Raw genomic sequence first — 18,788 nt, 5'->3', positions numbered from 1 at the left:
ACTTATATACTGGTGTGGTCACCGTCGGTATTACCGTATACAGAAGCCAAACAAGTAGTGCCACACCTAAAATAGTTCTCTTAAAGGTGAACGGTTACATACAATAGTCTCTTAAAGGTAGACGGTTACATACACTACAATCCTCCCTTTTTAGCTTACAACATACGTATTCCCCATTAAACATAACATATATTCAACTTCATGTAAAACAATTTACAGATATAGTCTCTGCGGAACAGTTCACAGATTCAGTCTCTGGTCTTGACTCGGTCCGAACAACATCTCTGTGGTGTAGCCGGTTCACATTGCTAGCGTGACTCATCCAATAGTCTTTCCCTTGACGTAACAGCTTGAACTTCCGTCCTGCTGAACCAGCAGTGCTGACTTTTACAAACAGCTGGACTGCCTTAGTAATTTTTCCCTACTTTCCCATTAGAAGTGATAATGATTTAGATGGTTATCATCTTCGGCTTCGTCTTTTCCTTTTTTGCTTCTTGGAGACTCTCGGGGCTCCCTTCTCAGCTGCCAGCTGTAGCGCCACCATCTCCCTATGTTCCTTAGACTTTAAGTGCTTCATCCTGATTTCTGCACTTTGGGAGTTTTCATCACAAGCTGGGCAGACCAAGTCACAGAATCACAGAATCACAGAAACCCCACAGTGCAGATAGAGGCCATTTCGGCCCATCAAGCCTGCACCGACACATATCCCACCCAATCCCCGTAACCCCTACACCAACACATATCCCACCCTATCCCCGTAACCCCACGTATTTAATCCCCCCTAACACTAAGGGTCAATTTATCATAGCCAATCAACCTAACCCGCACATCTTTGGACTGTGGGAGGAAACCGGAGCGCCCGGAGAAAACCCACGCAAACACGGGGAGAATGTGCAAACTCCACACAGAGTCGCCCGAGGCCGGATTCGAACCCGGGTCCCTGGCGCTGTGAGGCAACAGTGCTAACCACTATGCCACCGTGCTGCCACAGCCCTCGTAATATTCCGTGTCACTCAACAGGTCATGGTAATATTCGGTGTCATCCTGAGCTAGTCTAGCGAGAGGGCCTGCTACTTCTTCCTTACCCAACTGGACGTTAGCCGACTGTTGTTCCCTCCCTAGACATCTTTCCTGAAGGGACTTCTTCATGCGTTCATAGTCATCCCGCTCTTCCTGGGTTTCCTGCAAATCCTTCACTAAGGACCTCATTTGTGATTTCAATACTTCCCTTCCATCGGGGATTGATTGATCGGGCTATTCAATCCTTCTACTGGAGCAGCTGTTTCAACATTCTGTTGTTCACATAGACGTGATTCAGCGTCCTTTTGGCATCCCAGTAAAATCTGTGTTGCAACCTCAGCTATTTCCATAACTTTTGAGAGCTCCGAACTCCTTCCCTTTGAAGATTGAAGCTCGTGTTCAGATTGTTCCCATTGCAGAGTCTTGTCCCTCAGCATATGAAGGAGTTGGCTGACCGTTAACTCTTCCACGGGAACACTGTGGATCAGAGTCTTCTCCATTTCATCCACCTTTTCCTCCAATGCTTTCACCTTCTTTTCCTCTTGTACTTTGGCTTTCAGCGCTCGGAGAAGTTGCGCCTTGATGCTCTCTAGCTCATGTTCAGGGGCCATTCTTACAGTCTCTGTGTTTCTTACAGTTTCCTTTTCTTCCACTGAAAGGATTCCCAGTTGAATCTGTTCTTCAAGTTGTTGAACCTCGGTCATTGCCGCCTCATATTTGTCTTGGGTTTCCTTCAATATTTTTATGAGTTCTTGGACATCTTGTCTTTCATGTTCTGCCATGTCTTTCACCTCTAATTTCTCATCTATGGATGGAACTTCTACCGATGAGTCTGTCTTGGCCTTGAGCTCATCAAGAATTTCCTGCAGCCTTTGGACTTCTTGCTCATGTTCAACCTTTAGTTGTTCATATGCTTCTACTGAAACTAGCTTTTCGGAGGTTGCCAAGTTAACCCCCTCCAGAATTATAGCCTGGGCCTGTTCATACTGTTCTTTCAACTTCTCACACTCTGCTTGTAAGGAGTCGTAGAGAAGAACTGGAATAAAATCCTGGCTTCCTGAAGATTCCTCTTCATTTGCTTCTTTCGCAATTTTCTGTTGGAGTTCAGCCAAGGCTGCTATGCTATCTGCCTCTCGAAGTCTCACTGCCATCAAATCTTCTTTATTCTTGCAGTCTATCTCAGCCATTTTCCCTTTACTTTCATTTAACTGAGTGAGTAGTCCCTTATTCTGGGCTGAGAGATATTGCACCTTCTCCTGTAGACCATTGCACTCCTTCTCTGCTCGACATAGCTGGTTACTGCTGATTTGGTTCTGTGTTTCAAGTTCCAACATCCTTTGCTTAGCTTCTTTCAGTTTCGCCCCTATAAGCTCCTCTTGCAACATGGCCACATTATTCTCATCAGGTAAAGAAGCGTTTCTCTTTTCTATGTCCAAGATTTTTTTCTGCATCTCTTTAAGTGCACATTGCGATTCAGCTTCTCTTAACCTTGCCTGCACTAGCTCCGTCTCCAATTGCAGGACAAAATCCTCAGTGTAGCGTGGTTTGCCTTTATGCTGTATCTCTAGATCATGCAAATATTCTAACTCCTGAACATCATAAGGGAGATGTGATCGGTAATTGGTCACGATGGCTCTATGGTCGCTCTCTGCTTGAGCCAGCAGGTTCTGTTGTCTTTCCAGACACTCCCATTCGGTGTCATAGAACTTTTTCATTGTTTTCATCTCTTGTACGAGACGGTAACTCAATTGTTCTAATTGTTGTCGTACTTTGAGATAACGTTGAGTTCGAGCCCGGTGTTCCTCCGTAATGCATATGTCTGTAACTTGAACAGACTCAGAATTCTCTGTCTTTATACACGCCATCGTTTTTCCAACCTTAGTCAGTGAGTTCATGTTAACCTTGTTTTTCATACTTGGGCTGGACTTATCGTCTTCCGGCTCAGAGTCTGAGCTGCTTGTCTGCACCGAGTCCTCACTCGTCATTGCTTGTAGGTAGTGCCATTCCATGTCTATTTTCTTGATCCACTCCCGTCCTAGAAGTGGTGGTCCTCCCTCAGGTAGTACGTATAAGTTCATTCTTGGGTGTTCTTTACCCCTATCACAGAATCCATTTCGGCCCATCGAGCCTGCACCGACACATATCCCACCCGATCCCCGTAACCCCACGTATTTAATCCCCCTAACACTAAGAGTCAATTTATCATAGCCAATCAACCTAACCCGCACATATTTGGACTGTGGGAGGAAACCGGAGCACCCGGAGGAAACCCACGCAAACACGGGGAGAATGTGCAAACTCCACACATTATCTCTCACCTTGACTCTTATCTTTCCCATGGGGTATACTTTATGCCCCGTGTATGTCTGCAATACGAACTTGGTATCTCTTAAGGGTATATGTGAGAATAGCCTGTGGTAATCCCTTCGATTTATGACTGATACAGCTGATCCAGTGTCCAACTCCATTTTCACTTGGACTCCAGCTATTTTTAGCATGACCCAGATAGTTTGTAGGTCAGCTTCCTTACTCACATTTTGAATTCTCAGACTACCCAGCTCCTGGCCGTTTGGGTCTGAGTCTGAATTCTGTTCGTCTGAAATCTTCTCAGCCACCTTGTGTACCTTGTTGTACTTTTCCTGTGATGGCTTCCTTTGGTTGTTGGTCTTCTTCCCTGACCGGCATACCTTAGCGATGTGACCCAGTTTGCCACATTTCCTACATTCCTGGTTCTTAAACCAGCATTGGTTCTGATCGTGTGTTGTCTTCCCACAGCGATAGCATTTTGTTATACTCGAGGTAATTTGGTCCACACCGAGTGCCGCTGCCTTTAGCTGCATTTCCGCAGTTCCTTTCGCTGCGGCTTCGTGCGATGCTGCTATAAGGACAGCCCTGTCAAGTGTAAGGTCGTTCTCTTCGAGTAGTCGCTTTTGCGTCCCTTCCTTGGACAGTCCGCATACGAACTTGTCTCGCAATGCCTCTGTCAGATTCCCTTCAAACTGGCAGTATTTCGCTAGTCTACGCAGTTCGACCAAGTATTCCGCGTTGCTTTCGTCTTTCCGTTGCGTTCTCGCATAGAATTTGAATCGTTCAGCCAACATCAACGGTGTGGGGTTCAAGTGATCCTTCAGAACAGCCACTATCTCATCGAAAGTCTGATCCGCCGGTTTAGCTGGTGATAGTAGATGCTTCAAGAGCCCGTATGCCTTTGCGCCCATCGAGTTTAGCAAGGTTATAGCTTTGTCGTCTTCTTCTATTTTGTTGGCCTCACAATAGATCTCAATGCGTTCCACGTACGTGGCCCAGTCTTCTATCTCCGAATTAAAATCGTTGATGTTACCACGCTTAGGCATCTTCCTCTCTTTGGGAACAACACAAGTATTTCTTTAAATTATTATTTCTTTTTTTTTCTAAGATGGCGGTTTTCCCACGAAAATGGCGGTTTCCCGCTTCTGTCTTCTTCCCCACCTAATGGCGGCTTCCCGCGTTTCTTCCCTGGCGGGAGGGGTACACTTTCCCCCATGGGCGACGGCCGCTGGCTTTCAGGTTCACAGCCTGCGCGTCAGCTTCAAGGCTTTCCCTTTTTTTTTTTAATTTTATGGCAGGGCGACCGGCTCTGGGTACCCCGTTGACGGCGAACAGGTTCAGCCGCTGGGCTGGCTCTCGCACAGTTCCCCTTGCTCGGTTCTGTCTCTCTCCCGCTCGCTCGGCTCTACCGGCGCTGGGTACACCCCGTTGACGGAGGACAGTTCAGCCGCTGGACTGGCTCTCGCACAGTTCCCCTTGCTCGGCTCTGCCTCTCTCCCGCTCGCTCGGCTCTACCGGCGCTGGTTACACCCCGTTGACGGAGGACAGTTCAGCCACTGGACTGGCTCTCACGCAGTCTCTCTTGGTCGGCTCTGCCTCTCCCGCTTGCTCGGACCCCAATCGCGCCTCCCAGCCCTCTCGCAGTCCGGTGCTTCTCTCCCCGGCTGCGGCTGAGTTTCTCTCTTCCCGCGCCTACGCTCCCGGTCGCAGTGCTTCGTGGCTTCGGTCACCGCCCGGCTTTTCCCACCGGTCGCGGTCTCTCACGACGCCATTGGACCCGACTTTTTTGTCCGGCTCCTTTTCCCCCTCGACCGTGGTCGAGTGCCCAGCCCTTATCCTCCGGCTATTCTTTTCACTTTCCCTTACTCACAGTCACCGTGGCAGAAGGGACAATCAGTGCCTGTTGCTGATGGAAGTTTTTGTCGCTAAAGTCTTCCTCCTTTCTATTGCTGCAGCCTTGAGTTTTCTCCCAGCCGAATGACGAGGGCGGTTGCCTCTTTTCGACGCTCTTTCGTTGCTTGAAAATATTGTTGCCGCAGGGTACGATCGGACTCGTCGCCACTGTAAAGTCTGTGGGTTGTGCAGTTAATTACGACACAGACTTCAGGAGTAACATACAACAGGACTTTACTATTCGACGGTCAGGGCGAATCTGCCCTATAAATCATGCCACAGCACTTATATACCGGTGTGGTCACCGTCGGTATTACCGTATACAGAAGCCAAACAAGTAGTGCCACACCTAAAATAGTTCTCTTAAAGGTGAACGGTTACATACAATAGTCTCTTAAAGGTAGACGGTTACATGCACTACAGCCTGCCTTTTCCAAATTCTTCAGCTCTGCCTCGACTGCCAGACGTATTGCGTATGGCACCAGTCTTGCCTTAAAACATTTTGGAATTGCTGTATCTTCCACTTTTATTGAGGCGGTGATGCCTTTCAAGGTTCCTAGTTTCTCTTGAAACACTTCTTTGGCGTTGGCCAAGATGTCTTTTAATCGTTCAGGTATGATGTGATCATTGTTTTTTTCCTTACTGGTCACCGTCAGTGCCTGAATGGAGTGCCAGTCTAAACGTATCTTCCTTATCCATTCACGTCCCAACAACGGTGGACCACCATCTTGTAGAATGTATAAATACAACTTTTGTATTTCTTTGCCGTTGTATACCACAGGCACCCTTATTTTTCCTTTGGGGTAGACTTTCTGCCACGTATATGTTTTTAAGATAATGGATGTGTCTTTTAGAGGTATATGCGAAAATAGCCTCTCGTAATCTCGTCGATTTATTACGGTTAGAGCTGATCCTGTATCTAGCTCCATTTTAACTGGGGACCCTGCTATTGTGAGGGTAACCCAAATGGTTTGGTAATCCTCTTTGGCAAGTGCATTATGTAATTTGAGACAGCTTAGTCTCTTGTTTCCGGAGTCGCTATCGCTATTCTGGTCTTCGGAGCTATTGTCCGTCATCATTTGTACCTTCCTGTACTTTTCTTTATTGATTTTTTGTTTTCTGTCAGTGGATTTATTTTGTCTAGATTGGCATACCCATGCAATGTGTCCTATCTTACGACATTGCCTGCATGCTTTGCCCTTGAACCAGCAGTCCCTCTGGTTATGGGTGGATCTGCCGCAGCGATAACATCTTCCGAACTCCTGTCATTTTATGGGTGCCGAAGTCCTGTGTCTCTTGTTGTATCTCTGCAGCTCCTTTTGCTGCTGCTTTGTATGATACAGCCATACTGAAAGCTTTGTCCAATGTTAAATCTTTTTCAGAAAGCAGTCTTTTTTGTGTTCCTTCACTTAAGAGACCGCAAACAAATTTGTCTCGAAGATAATCCGATAGTCCTGCTCCGAATTGGCAGTACTTTGATAGCTTTCTTAATTCGTTTAGGTAATCAGCGTTACTTTCATTCTTGTGTTGATTTCTCTTGAAGAACTTGAATCGTTCCCCTATCATCAGCGGTGTTGGGTTTAAATGCTCCTGCAGGGTATCAACAATTTCTTTAAAAGTCTTGTCCTTTGGTTTGGCTGGAGTGATTAAATTTCGTAACAGCCCGTATGTCTTCGCGCCCGTTAAGTTCAGAAGTACTGAAGCTTGTTTTTCATCTGTTATTCCATTTGCAGGGCAATAAACCTCTACTCTTTCCACGTATGTGGTCCAATCTTCTATTTCGCCATCAAAAGCCTCAATATTACCAGATTTAGGCATTTCAGAAAAGATATGGCGCTTCCCGTGCTTTTTTTTTCTCTGTAGCAACGATATGGCGCTTCCCGCGCTTTCCCGCCGCTGCTACCGATAACAACGCTGTTTTACTGTGGTTTCCGTTTATTCACTGTTGGAGACTCGTTCCCGACGGAGGTCTAAACGTTGACCTGCTTGCCGCGCCGGCCGTCTCTCGAGTGCACCCTCCCAGTCCGTTATTGCTTGCCTCCGATTTCGCTGCCTGTCTCAGCTGTAGAGCCCACCGCTGGAGCTCCAGCCTGATGCCCAGGAAGGATTAGCGCAGTACCTGTCACCAGCTTGGCCAGCTGGTGAAACCACAGTTTCTATTACTTCCTTGAGTCTTCTGGACGCTGGAGGAATCGATGTCCTTGAGGTGCTGCCGAATTGCAGGTAAGTCCGTTTCCACTTCGTCGCCACTGTGGTGTCCGTGTGTAGATAAAAACACTGAAGACAGGAGTTGGTTCACAGGTATTTACTAAGCAAGTCTGGGGGGGGTTTCTAAAGGATATACACAATACACAGGCTTATATAGCCCAAGTGGCAATTACCGGCATTATGCACACCTGGGGCTCTTAAAGGCACATACACCACAAGTCTGTGGGATACAGTCTGGTTGGGTCGGTGTGTGGGATACAATCTGGTTGTGTCGTTGTGTGATACAGTCTTGTTTGGGCGGTGTGTATGATGTATTCTGGTTGGGTCAGTCTGTGGTATAGAGTCTGGTTGGGTCGGTGTCTGGGATGTAGTCTGGTTGGGTCGGTGTGTGGGATGTAGGCTGATTCTGTCGGTCTGTGAGATGTATTCTCGTTGGGTCGGTGTGTGGGATGTAGTCTGGTTGTGTCGGTCTGTGGGATGTAGGCTGATTATGTCGGCCTGTGGGATGTAGGCTGATTGTGTCGGTCTGTGGGATATATTCTGTTTGGGTCCGTCTGTGGTATGTAGGCTGTTTGTGTCGATCTGTGGGATGTAGTCTAGTTGGCTCGGTGTTTGGGAAACTGGCTTGTTGGGTCGGTGTGAGGAATACAGTCTGGTTGGGTTGGTGTGTGGGAAGTAGTCTGGTTCGGTTGGTGTGTGGGATGTAGTCTGGTTGTGTTGGTGTGTGTGATGTAGTCTGTTTGGGTCAGTGTATGGGATGTAGTCTGGTTGGGTTGATGTGTGGGATACAGTCTGTTTGGGTCAGTCTGTGGAATGTAGTCTCGTTGGGTCGGTGTGTGGGATGTAGTCTGGTTGGGTCGGTGTGTGGGATGTAGCCTGGTTGGGTCGGTGTGTGGGATGTAGCCTGGTTGGGTCGGTCTGTGGGATGTAGTCTGGTTGGGTCGGTCTGTGGGATGTAGCCTGGTTGGGTCGGTCTGTGGGATGTAGTCTGGTTGGGTCGGTCTGTGGGATGTAGCCTGGTTGGGTCGGTCTGTGGGATGTAGTCTGGTTGGGTCGGTGTGTGGGATGTAGGCTGATTGTGTCGGTCTGTGGGATGTATTCTGGTTGGGTCGGTGTGTGGTATAGAGTCTGGTTGGGTCGGTGTCTGGGATGTAGTCTGGTTGGGTCGGTGTGTGGGATGTAGTCTGGTTGGGTCGGTGTGTGGGATGTAGGCTGATTGTGTCGGTCTGTGGGATGTGGGCTGATTGTGTCGGTCTGTGGGATGTAGTCTGGTTGGGTCGGTGTGTGGGATGTAGGCTGATTGTGTCGGTCTGTGGGATGTAGGCTGTTTGTGTCGATCTGTGGGATGTAGTCTGGTTGGCTCGGTGTTTGGGAAACTGGCTTGTTGGGTCGGTGTGAGGAATACAGTCTGGTTGTGTTGGTGTGTGGGATGTAGTCTGGTTCGGTCGGTGTGTGGGATGTAGTCTGGTTCGGTCGGTGTGTGGGATGTAGTCTGGTTGGGTCAATGTGTGGGATACAGTCTGTTTGGGTCAGTCTGTGAAATGTAGTCTGGTTGGGTCGGTGTGTGGGATGTAGTCTGGTTGGGTCGATGTGTTGGATGTTGGCTGGTTGTATCGGTCTGTGGGATGTAGTCTGGTTGGGTCAGTCTGTGGGATGTAGGCTGATTGTGTCAGTCTGTGGGATGTATTCTGGTTGGGTCGGTGTGTGGGATACAATCTGGTTGGGTCGGTGTCTGGGATGTAATCTGTTTGGGTCATTCTGTGGGATACAGTCTGGTTGGGTCGGTGTGTGGGATACAATCTGGTTGTGTCATTGTGTGATACAGTCTTGTTTGGGCGGTGTGTGTGATGTATTCTGGTTGGGTCGGTGTCTGGGATGTAGTCTGGTTGGGTCGGTGTGTGGGATGTAGTTTGGTTGGGTCGGTGTGTGGGATGTAGAGTGGTTGGGCCGGTGTGTGGGATGTAATTCTGGTTGGGTCGGTCTGTGGGATGTCGGCTGATTGTGTCGGTCTGTGAGATGTATTCTGGCTGGGTCGGTGTGTGGGATGTAGTTTGGTTGGGTCGGTGTGTGGGATGTAGTCTGGTTGTGTCGGTCTGTGGGATGTAGTCTGGTTGGCTCGGTGTTTGGGATACTGGCTTGTTGGGCCGGTGTGAGGAATACAATCTGGTTGGGTTGGTGTGTGGGATGTAGTCTGGTTCGGTCGGTGTGTGGGATGTAGTCTGGTTGGTTCGGTGTGTGTGATGTAGTCTGTTTGGGTCAGTGTATGGGATGTAGTCTGGTTGGGTCGGTGTGTGGGATGTAGTGTGCTTGGGTCGGTGTATGTGATGTAGTCTGGTTGGATTGGTGTGTGGGATGTAGAGTGGTTGGGTCTGTGCTTGGGATGTAGTCTGGTTCAGTCAGTGTGTGGGATACAGACTGGTTGGGTCGGTGTGTGGGATACAATCTGGTTGTGTCGGTGTCTGGGATGTAGTCTGTTTGGGCCAGTCTGTGGGATACAGTCTGGTTGGGTCGGTGTGTGGGATGTAGTTTGGTTGGGCCGGTGTTTGGGATACAGTCTGGTTGGGTCTGTGTGTGGGATACAGTCTGGTTGGGTCAGTCTGTGGGATACAGTCTGGTTGAGTCGGTGTGTGGGATACAGTCTGGTTGGGTTGGTGTGTGGGATACTGTCTGGTTGGGTTGCTCTGTGGGATTTCGTCTGGTTGTGTCGATGTGTGGGATGTAGTCTGGTTGTGTCGGTCTGTGGGATGTAGTCTGGTTGTGTCGGTCTGTGGGATGTATTCTGGTTGTGTCGGTCTGTGGGATGTATTCTGGTTGGGTCGGTGTGTGGGATGTATTCTGGTTGGGTCGGCCTGTGGAATGTAGTCTGGTTGGGTCGGTGTGTGGGATGTAGTCTGGTTGGGTCGGTGTGTGGGATGTAGTCTGGTTGTGTCGGTGTTTGGGATGTAGCCTGGTTGGGTCGGTGTGTGGGATGTAGTCTGGTTGGGTCGGTATGTGGGATACAGTCTGGTTGTGTCGGTGTGTGGGATGTAGTCTGTTTGGGTCGGTATGTAGGGTACAGTCTGGTTGTGTCGGTGTGTGGGATGTAGTCTGGTTGGGTCGGTGTGTGGGATGTAGTCTGGTTGGGTGGTAGTGTGGGATAGAGTCTGGTTGGGTCGGTGTGCGATAGTGTCAGGTTGGGTCGGTGTGTGGGATGCTGTCTGGTTTGGTCGGTGTCTGGTATGTAGTCTGGATGGGTTGGTGTGTGGGATGCAGTCTGGTTGGGTCGGTGTGTGGTATAAAGTCTGGTTGGGTTGGAGTCTGGGATGTAGTCTGTTTGGGTCAGTCTGTGGGATACAGTCTGGTTGGGTTGGTGTGTGGGATACAGTCTGGTTGTGTCGATCTGTGGGATACAGTCTGGTTGGGTCGGTGTGTGCGATGTAGTCTGGTTGGGTTGAAGTTTGGGATGTAGTCTGGTTGGGTCGGTGTGGGATGTAGTTTGGTTGGCTCGGTGTTTGGGATACAGGCTTGTTGGGTCGGTGTGTGGGATACTGTCTGGTTGGGTCGGTGTGTGGGATACTGTCTGGTTGGGTCGCTCTGTGGGATGTCGTCTGGTTTTGTCGGTGTCTGGGATGTAGTCTGGTTGGGTCGGTCTGTGGGATGTAGGCGGTTTGTGTCGGTCTGTGGGATGTAGTCTGGTTGGCTCGGTGTTTGGGATACAGGCTTGTTGGGTCGGTGTGAGGAATACAGTCTGGTTGGGTCGGTGTGTGGGACGTAGTCTGGTTGGGTCGATGTGTGGGATACAGTCTGTTTGGGTCAGTCTGTGGAATGTAGTCTGGTTGGGTCGGTGTGTGGGATGTAGTCTGGTTGGGTCGGTGTGTGGGATGTAGGCTGATTGTGTCGGTCTGTGGGATGTATTCTGGTTGGGTCGGTGTGTGGGATACAATCTGGTTGGGTCGGTGTCTGGGATGTAGTCTGTTTGGGTCAGTCTGTGGGATACAGTCTGGTTGGGTCGGTGTCTGGGATGCAGTCTGGTTGGGTCGGTCTGTGGGATGTATTCTGGTTGGGTCGGTGTGTGGGATACAATCTGGTTGGCTCGGTGTCTGGGATGTAGTCTGTTTGGGTCAGTCTGTGGGATACAATCTGGTTGGGTCGGTGTCTGGGATGCAGTCTGGTTGGGTCGGTGTGTGGGATGTAGTCTGGTTGGGTCGGTCTGTGGGATGTAGTCTGGTTGGCTCGGTGTTTGGGAAATTGACTTGTTGGGTCGGTGTGTGGAATACAGTCTGGTTCGGGTCAGTGTGCGGGATACAGGCTTGTTGGGTCGGTGTGTGGGATACAGTCTGGATGGGTTGGAGTCTGGAATGTTTTCTGTTTGGGTCAGTCTGTGGGATACAGTCTGGTTGGGTCGGTGTGTGGGATACTGTCTGGTTGGGTCAATCTGTGGGATGTCTTCTGGTTGGGTCGGTGTCTGAGATGTAGTCTGTTTGGGTCGAAGTGTGGGATGTATTCTGGTTGGATCGGTCTGTGGGATGTAGGCTGTTTGTGTCGTTCTGTGGGATGTAGTCTGGTTGGCTCGGTGTTTGGGATACAGGCTTGTTGGGTCGGTGTGAGGAATACAGTCTCTTTGGGTCGGTGAGTGGGATGTAGTCTGGTTAGGTCGGTGTGTGGGAAACAAACTTGTTGGGTCGGTGTGAGGGATACATTCTGGTTGGGTCGGTGTGTGGGATGTTGTCTGGTTAGGTTGGTGTGTGGGATGTAGTCTGGTTGGTTCGGTGTGTGGAATACAGTCTGGTTGGGTTGGAGTCTGGGATGTAGTCTGTTTGGGTCAGTCTGTGGGATACAGTCTGGTTGGGTCTGTGTGTGGGATACAGTCTGGCTGGGTCAGTCTGTGGGATACAGTCTGGTTGGGTTGGTGTGTGGGATACTGTCTGGCTGGGTTGCTCTGTGGGATACAGTTTGGTTGGGTCTGTGTGTGGGATACAGTCTGGTTGGGTCAGTCTGTGGGATACAGTCTGGTTGAGTTGGTGTGTGGGATGTAGTCTGGTTAGGTCGGTGTGTGGGATGTATTCTGGTTGGCTCGATCTGTGGGATGTAGTCTGGTTGGGTCGGCCTGTGGGATGTAGTATGGTTGTGTTGGTGTGTGGGATGTAGTCTGGTTGGGTCGGTGTGTGGGATACAATCTGTTTGGGCGGTGTGTGTGATGTATTCTAGTTGGGTCAGTCTGTGGTATCGAGTCTGGTTGGGTCGGTGTCTGCGATGTAGTCTGGTTGGGTCGGTGTGTGGGATGTAGTTTGGTTGGGCCGGTGTGTGGGATACAGTCTGGTTGGGTTGGTGTGTGGGATGTAGTCTGGTTGGGTCGGTGTGTGGGATGTAGTCTGGTTGGGTCAATGTGTGGGATACAGTCTGTTTGGGTCAGTCTGTGAAATGTAGTCTGGTTGGGTCGGTGTGTGGGATGTAGTCTGGTTGGGTCGATGTGTTGGATGTTGGCTGGTTGTATCGGTCTGTGGGATGTAGTCTGGTTGGGTCAGTCTGTGGGATGTAGGCTGATTGTGTCAGTCTGTGGGATGTATTCTGGTTGGGTCGGTGTGTGGGATACAATCTGGTTGGGTCGGTGTCTGGGATGTAATCTGTTTGGGTCATTCTGTGGGATACAGTCTGGTTGGGTCGGTGTGTGGGATACAATCTGGTTGTGTCATTGTGTGATACAGTCTTGTTTGGGCGGTGTGTGTGATGTATTCTGGTTGGGTCGGTGTCTGGGATGTAGTCTGGTTGGGTCGGTGTGTGGGATGTAGTTTGGTTGGGTCGGTGTGTGGGATGTAGAGTGGTTGGGCCGGTGTGTGGGATGTAATTCTGGTTGGGTCGGTCTGTGGGATGTCGGCTGATTGTGTCGGTCTGTGAGATGTATTCTGGCTGGGTCGGTGTGTGGGATGTAGTTTGGTTGGGTCGGTGTGTGGGATGTAGTCTGGTTGTGTCGGTCTGTGGGATGTAGTCTGGTTGGCTCGGTGTTTGGGATACTGGCTTGTTGGGCCGGTGTGAGGAATACAATCTGGTTGGGTTGGTGTGTGGGATGTAGTCTGGTTCGGTCGGTGTGTGGGATGTAGTCTGGTTGGTTCGGTGTGTGTGATGTAGTCTGTTTGGGTCAGTGTATGGGATGTAGTCTGGTTGGGTCGGTGTGTGGGATGTAGTGTGCTTGGGTCGGTGTATGTGATGTAGTCTGGTTGGATTGGTGTGTGGGATGTAGAGTGGTTGGGTCTGTGCTTGGGATGTAGTCTGGTTCAGTCAGTGTGTGGGATACAGACTGGTTGGGTCGGTGTGTGGGATACAATCTGGTTGTGTCGGTGTCTGGGATGTAGTCTGTTTGGGCCAGTCTGTGGGATACAGTCTGGTTGGGTCGGTGTGTGGGATGTAGTTTGGTTGGGCCGGTGTTTGGGATACAGTCTGGTTGGGTCTGTGTGTGGGATACAGTCTGGTTGGGTCAGTCTGTGGGATACAGTCTGGTTGAGTCGGTGTGTGGGATACAGTCTGGTTGGGTTGGTGTGTGGGATACTGTCTGGTTGGGTTGCTCTGTGGGATTTCGTCTGGTTGTGTCGATGTGTGGGATGTAGTCTGGTTGTGTCGGTCTGTGGGATGTAGTCTGGTTGTGTCGGTCTGTGGGATGTATTCTGGTTGTGTCGGTCTGTGGGATGTATTCTGGTTGGGTCGGTGTGTGGGATGTATTCTGGTTGGGTCGGCCTGTGGAATGTAGTCTGGTTGGGTCGGTGTGTGGGATGTAGTCTGGTTGGGTCGGTGTGTGGGATGTAGTCTGGTTGTGTCGGTGTTTGGGATGTAGCCTGGTTGGGTCGGTGTGTGGGATGTAGTCTGGTTGGGTCGGTATGTGGGATACAGTCTGGTTGTGTCGGTGTGTGGGATGTAGTCTGTTTGGGTCGGTATGTAGGGTACAGTCTGGTTGTGTCGGTGTGTGGGATGTAGTCTGGTTGGGTCGGTGTGTGGGATGTAGTCTGGTTGGGTGGTAGTGTGGGATAGAGTCTGGTTGGGTCGGTGTGCGATAGTGTCAGGTTGGGTCGGTGTGTGGGATGCTGTCTGGTTTGGTCGGTGTCTGGTATGTAGTCTGGATGGGTTGGTGTGTGGGATGCAGTCTGGTTGGGTCGGTGTGTGGTATAAAGTCTGGTTGGGTTGGAGTCTGGGATGTAGTCTGTTTGGGTCAGTCTGTGGGATACAGTCTGGTTGGGTTGGTGTGTGGGATACAGTCTGGTTGTGTCGATCTGTGGGATACAGTCTGGTTGGGTCGGTGTGTGCGATGTAGTCTGGTTGGGTTGAAGTTTGGGATGTAGTCTGGTTGGGTCGGTGTGGGATGTAGTTTGGTTGGCTCGGTGTTTGGGATACAGGCTTGTTGGGTCGGTGTGTGGGATACTGTCTGGTTGGGTCGGTGTGTGGGATACTGTCTGGTTGGGTCGCTCTGTGGGATGTCGTCTGGTTTTGTCGGTGTCTGGGATGTAGTCTGGTTGGGTCGGTGTTTGGGATACAGGCTTGTTGGGTCGGTGTGAGGAATACAGTCTGGTTGGGTCGGTGTGTGGGACGTAGTCTGGTTGGGTCGATGTGTGGGATACAGTCTGTTTGGGTCAGTCTGTGGAATGTAGTCTGGTTGGGTCGGTGTGTGGGATGTAGTCTGGTTGGGTCGGTGTGTGGGATGTAGGCTGATTGTGTCGGTCTGTGGGATGTATTCTGGTTGGGTCGGTGTGTGGGATACAATCTGGTTGGGTCGGTGTCTGGGATGTAGTCTGTTTGGGTCAGTCTGTGGGATACAGTCTGGTTGGGTCGGTGTCTGGGATGCAGTCTGGTTGGGTCGGTCTGTGGGATGTATTCTGGTTGGGTCGGTGTGTGGGATACAATCTGGTTGGCTCGGTGTCTGGGATGTAGTCTGTTTGGGTCAGTCTGTGGGATACAATCTGGTTGGGTCGGTGTCTGGGATGCAGTCTGGTTGGGTCGGTGTGTGGGATGTAGTCTGGTTGGGTCGGTCTGTGGGATGTAGTCTGGTTGGCTCGGTGTTTGGGAAATTGACTTGTTGGGTCGGTGTGTGGAATACAGTCTGGTTCGGGTCAGTGTGCGGGATACAGGCTTGTTGGGTCGGTGTGTGGGATACAGTCTGGATGGGTTGGAGTCTGGAATGTTTTCTGTTTGGGTCAGTCTGTGGGATACAGTCTGGTTGGGTCGGTGTGTGGGATACTGTCTGGTTGGGTCAATCTGTGGGATGTCTTCTGGTTGGGTCGGTGTCTGAGATGTAGTCTGTTTGGGTCGAAGTGTGGGATGTATTCTGGTTGGATCGGTCTGTGGGATGTAGGCTGTTTGTGTCGTTCTGTGGGATGTAGTCTGGTTGGCTCGGTGTTTGGGATACAGGCTTGTTGGGTCGGTGTGAGGAATACAGTCTCTTTGGGTCGGTGAGTGGGATGTAGTCTGGTTAGGTCGGTGTGTGGGAAACAAACTTGTTGGGTCGGTGTGAGGGATACATTCTGGTTGGGTCGGTGTGTGGGATGTTGTCTGGTTAGGTTGGTGTGTGGGATGTAGTCTGGTTGGTTCGGTGTGTGGAATACAGTCTGGTTGGGTTGGAGTCTGGGATGTAGTCTGTTTGGGTCAGTCTGTGGGATACAGTCTGGTTGGGTCTGTGTGTGGGATACAGTCTGGCTGGGTCAGTCTGTGGGATACAGTCTGGTTGGGTTGGTGTGTGGGATACTGTCTGGCTGGGTTGCTCTGTGGGATACAGTTTGGTTGGGTCTGTGTGTGGGATACAGTCTGGTTGGGTCAGTCTGTGGGATACAGTCTGGTTGAGTTGGTGTGTGGGATGTAGTCTGGTTAGGTCGGTGTGTGGGATGTATTCTGGTTGGCTCGATCTGTGGGATGTAGTCTGGTTGGGTCGGCCTGTGGGATGTAGTATGGTTGTGTTGGTGTGTGGGATGTAGTCTGGTTGGGTCGGTGTGTGGGATACAATCTGTTTGGGCGGTGTGTGTGATGTATTCTAGTTGGGTCAGTCTGTGGTATCGAGTCTGGTTGGGTCGGTGTCTGCGATGTAGTCTGGTTGGGTCGGTGTGTGGGATGTAGTTTGGTTGGGCCGGTGTGTGGGATACAGTCTGGTTGGGTTGGTGTGTGGGATGTAGTCTGGTTGGGTCGGTCTGTGGGATGTAGGCTGGTTGTGTCGGTGTGTGGGATGTAATTCTGGTTGGGTCGGTCTGTGGGATGTAGGCTGCTGTATCGGTCTGTGGGATGTAGTCTGGTTGGCTCGGTGTTTGGGATACAGGCTTGTTGGGTCGGTGTGAGGAATACAGTCTGGTTGGGTCGATGTGTGGGATACAGTCTGTTTGGGTCAGTCTGTGGAATGTAGTCTGGTTGGGTCGTTGTGTGGGATGTAGTCTGGTTGGATCGGTGTGTTGGGTGTTGGCTGGTTGGGTCAGTCTGTGGGATGTAGGCTGATTGTGTCGGTCTGTGGGATACAATCTGGTTGGGTCGGTGTCTGGGATGTAGTCTGTTTGGATCAGTCTGTGGGATACAGCCTGGTTGGGTCGGTGTGTGGGTTACAATCTGGTTGTGTCATTGTGTGATACAGTCTTGTTTGGGCGGTGTGTGTGATGTATTCTGGTTCGGTCAGTCTGTGGTATAGAGTCTGGTTGGGTCGGTGTCTGGGATGTAGTCTGGTTGGGTCGGTGTGTGGGATGTAGTTTGGTTGGGCCGGTGTGTGGGATACAGTCTGGTTGGGTCGGTCTGTGAGCTGTATTCTGGTTGGGTCGGTCTGTGGGATGTAGTCTGGTTGCCTCAGTGTTTGGGAAATTGACTTGTTGTGTCGGTGTGTGGAATACAGTCTGGTTAGGGTCGGTGTGCGGGATACATGCTTGTTGGGTCGGTGTGTGGGATGCAGTCTGGATGGACTGGAGTCTGGAATGTTTTCTGTTTGGGTCAGTCTGTGGGATAGAGTCTGGTTGGGTCGGTTTGTGGGATACAATCTGGTTGGGTCGGTGTGTGGGATACTGACTGGTTGGGTCAATCTGTGGGATGTCGTCTGGTTGGGTCGGTGTCTGGGATGTAGTCTGTTTGGGTCGAAGTGTGGGATGTATTCTGGTTGGGTCAGTCGGTGGGATGTAGGCTGTTTGTGTCGTTCTGTGGGATGTAGTCTGGTTGGCTCGGTGTTTGGGATACAGGCTTGTTGGGTCGGTGTGAGGAATACAGTTTCTTTGGGTCGGTGAGTGGGATGTAGTCTGGTTGGTTCGGTGTGTGGAATACAGTCTGGTTGGGTTGGAGTCTGGTATGTAGTCTGTTTGGGTCAGTCTGTGGGATACAGTCTGGTTGGGTCGGTGTGTGGGATACAGTCTGGTTGGGTCGGTCTGTGGGATGTAGTCTGGTTGGGTCGGTGTGTGGGATGTTGTCTGGTTGGGTCGGTCTGTGGGATGTTGTCTGGTTGGGTCGGTGTGTGGGATACAGTCTGGTTGGGTCGGTCTGTGGGATGTAGTCTGGTTGGGTCGGTGTGTGGGATGTAATTCTGTTTGCGTCCGTCTGTGGGATGTAGGCTGTTTGTGTCGATCTGTGGGATGTAGACTGGTTGGCTCGGTGTTTCGGAAACTGGCTTGTTGGGTCGGTGTGAGGAATACAGTCTGGTTGGGTTGGTGTGTGGGATGTAGTCTGGTTCGGTCGGTGTGTGGGATGTAGTCTGGTTGGGTCGATGTGTGGGATACAGTCTGTTTGGGTCAGTCTGTGAATGTACTCTGGTTGGGTCAGTGTGTGGGATGTAGTCTGGTTGGCTCGGTGTTTGGGAAACTGGCTTGTTGGGTCGGTGTGAGGAATACAGTCTGGTTGGGTCAGTCTGTGAATGTAGTCTGGTTGGGTCAGTGTGTGGGATGTAGTCTGGTTGGGTCGGTGTGTTGGATGTTGGCTGGTTGTATCGGTCTGTAACATGTAGTCTGGTTGGGTCAGTCTGTGGGATGTAGGCTGATTGTGTCGGTCTGTGGGATATATTCTGGTTGGGTCGGTGTGTGGGATACAATCTGGTTGGGTCGGTGTCTGGGATGTAGTCTGTTTGGGTCAGTCTGTGGGATACAGTCTGGTTGGGTCGGTGTGTATGATACAATCTGGTTGTGTCGTTGTGTGATACAGTCTTGTTTGGGCGGTGTGTGTGATGTATTCTGGTTGGGTCGGTGTGTGGGATGTAGTTTGGTTGGGCCGGTGTGTGGGATACAATCTGGTCGGGTTGGTGTGTGGGTTGTAGTCTGGTTGGGTCGGTCTGTGGGATGTAGGCTGGTTGTGTCGGTGTGTGGGATGTAATTCTGGTTGTGTCGGTGTATGGGATGTAGTTTGGTTGGGTCGGTGTGTGGGACGTAGTCTGGTTGTGTCGGGCTGTGGGATGT

The sequence above is a fragment of the Somniosus microcephalus genome, chromosome 8 (assembly GCF_052327205.1).
Source record: "Somniosus microcephalus isolate GS21.2 chromosome 8, FLI_Smic_1.0, whole genome shotgun sequence".
NCBI lineage: Eukaryota > Metazoa > Chordata > Chondrichthyes > Squaliformes > Somniosidae > Somniosus > Somniosus microcephalus.
The sequence above is the reverse complement of the archived record's forward strand: the minus strand, read 5'-3'. Positions refer to the sequence as shown.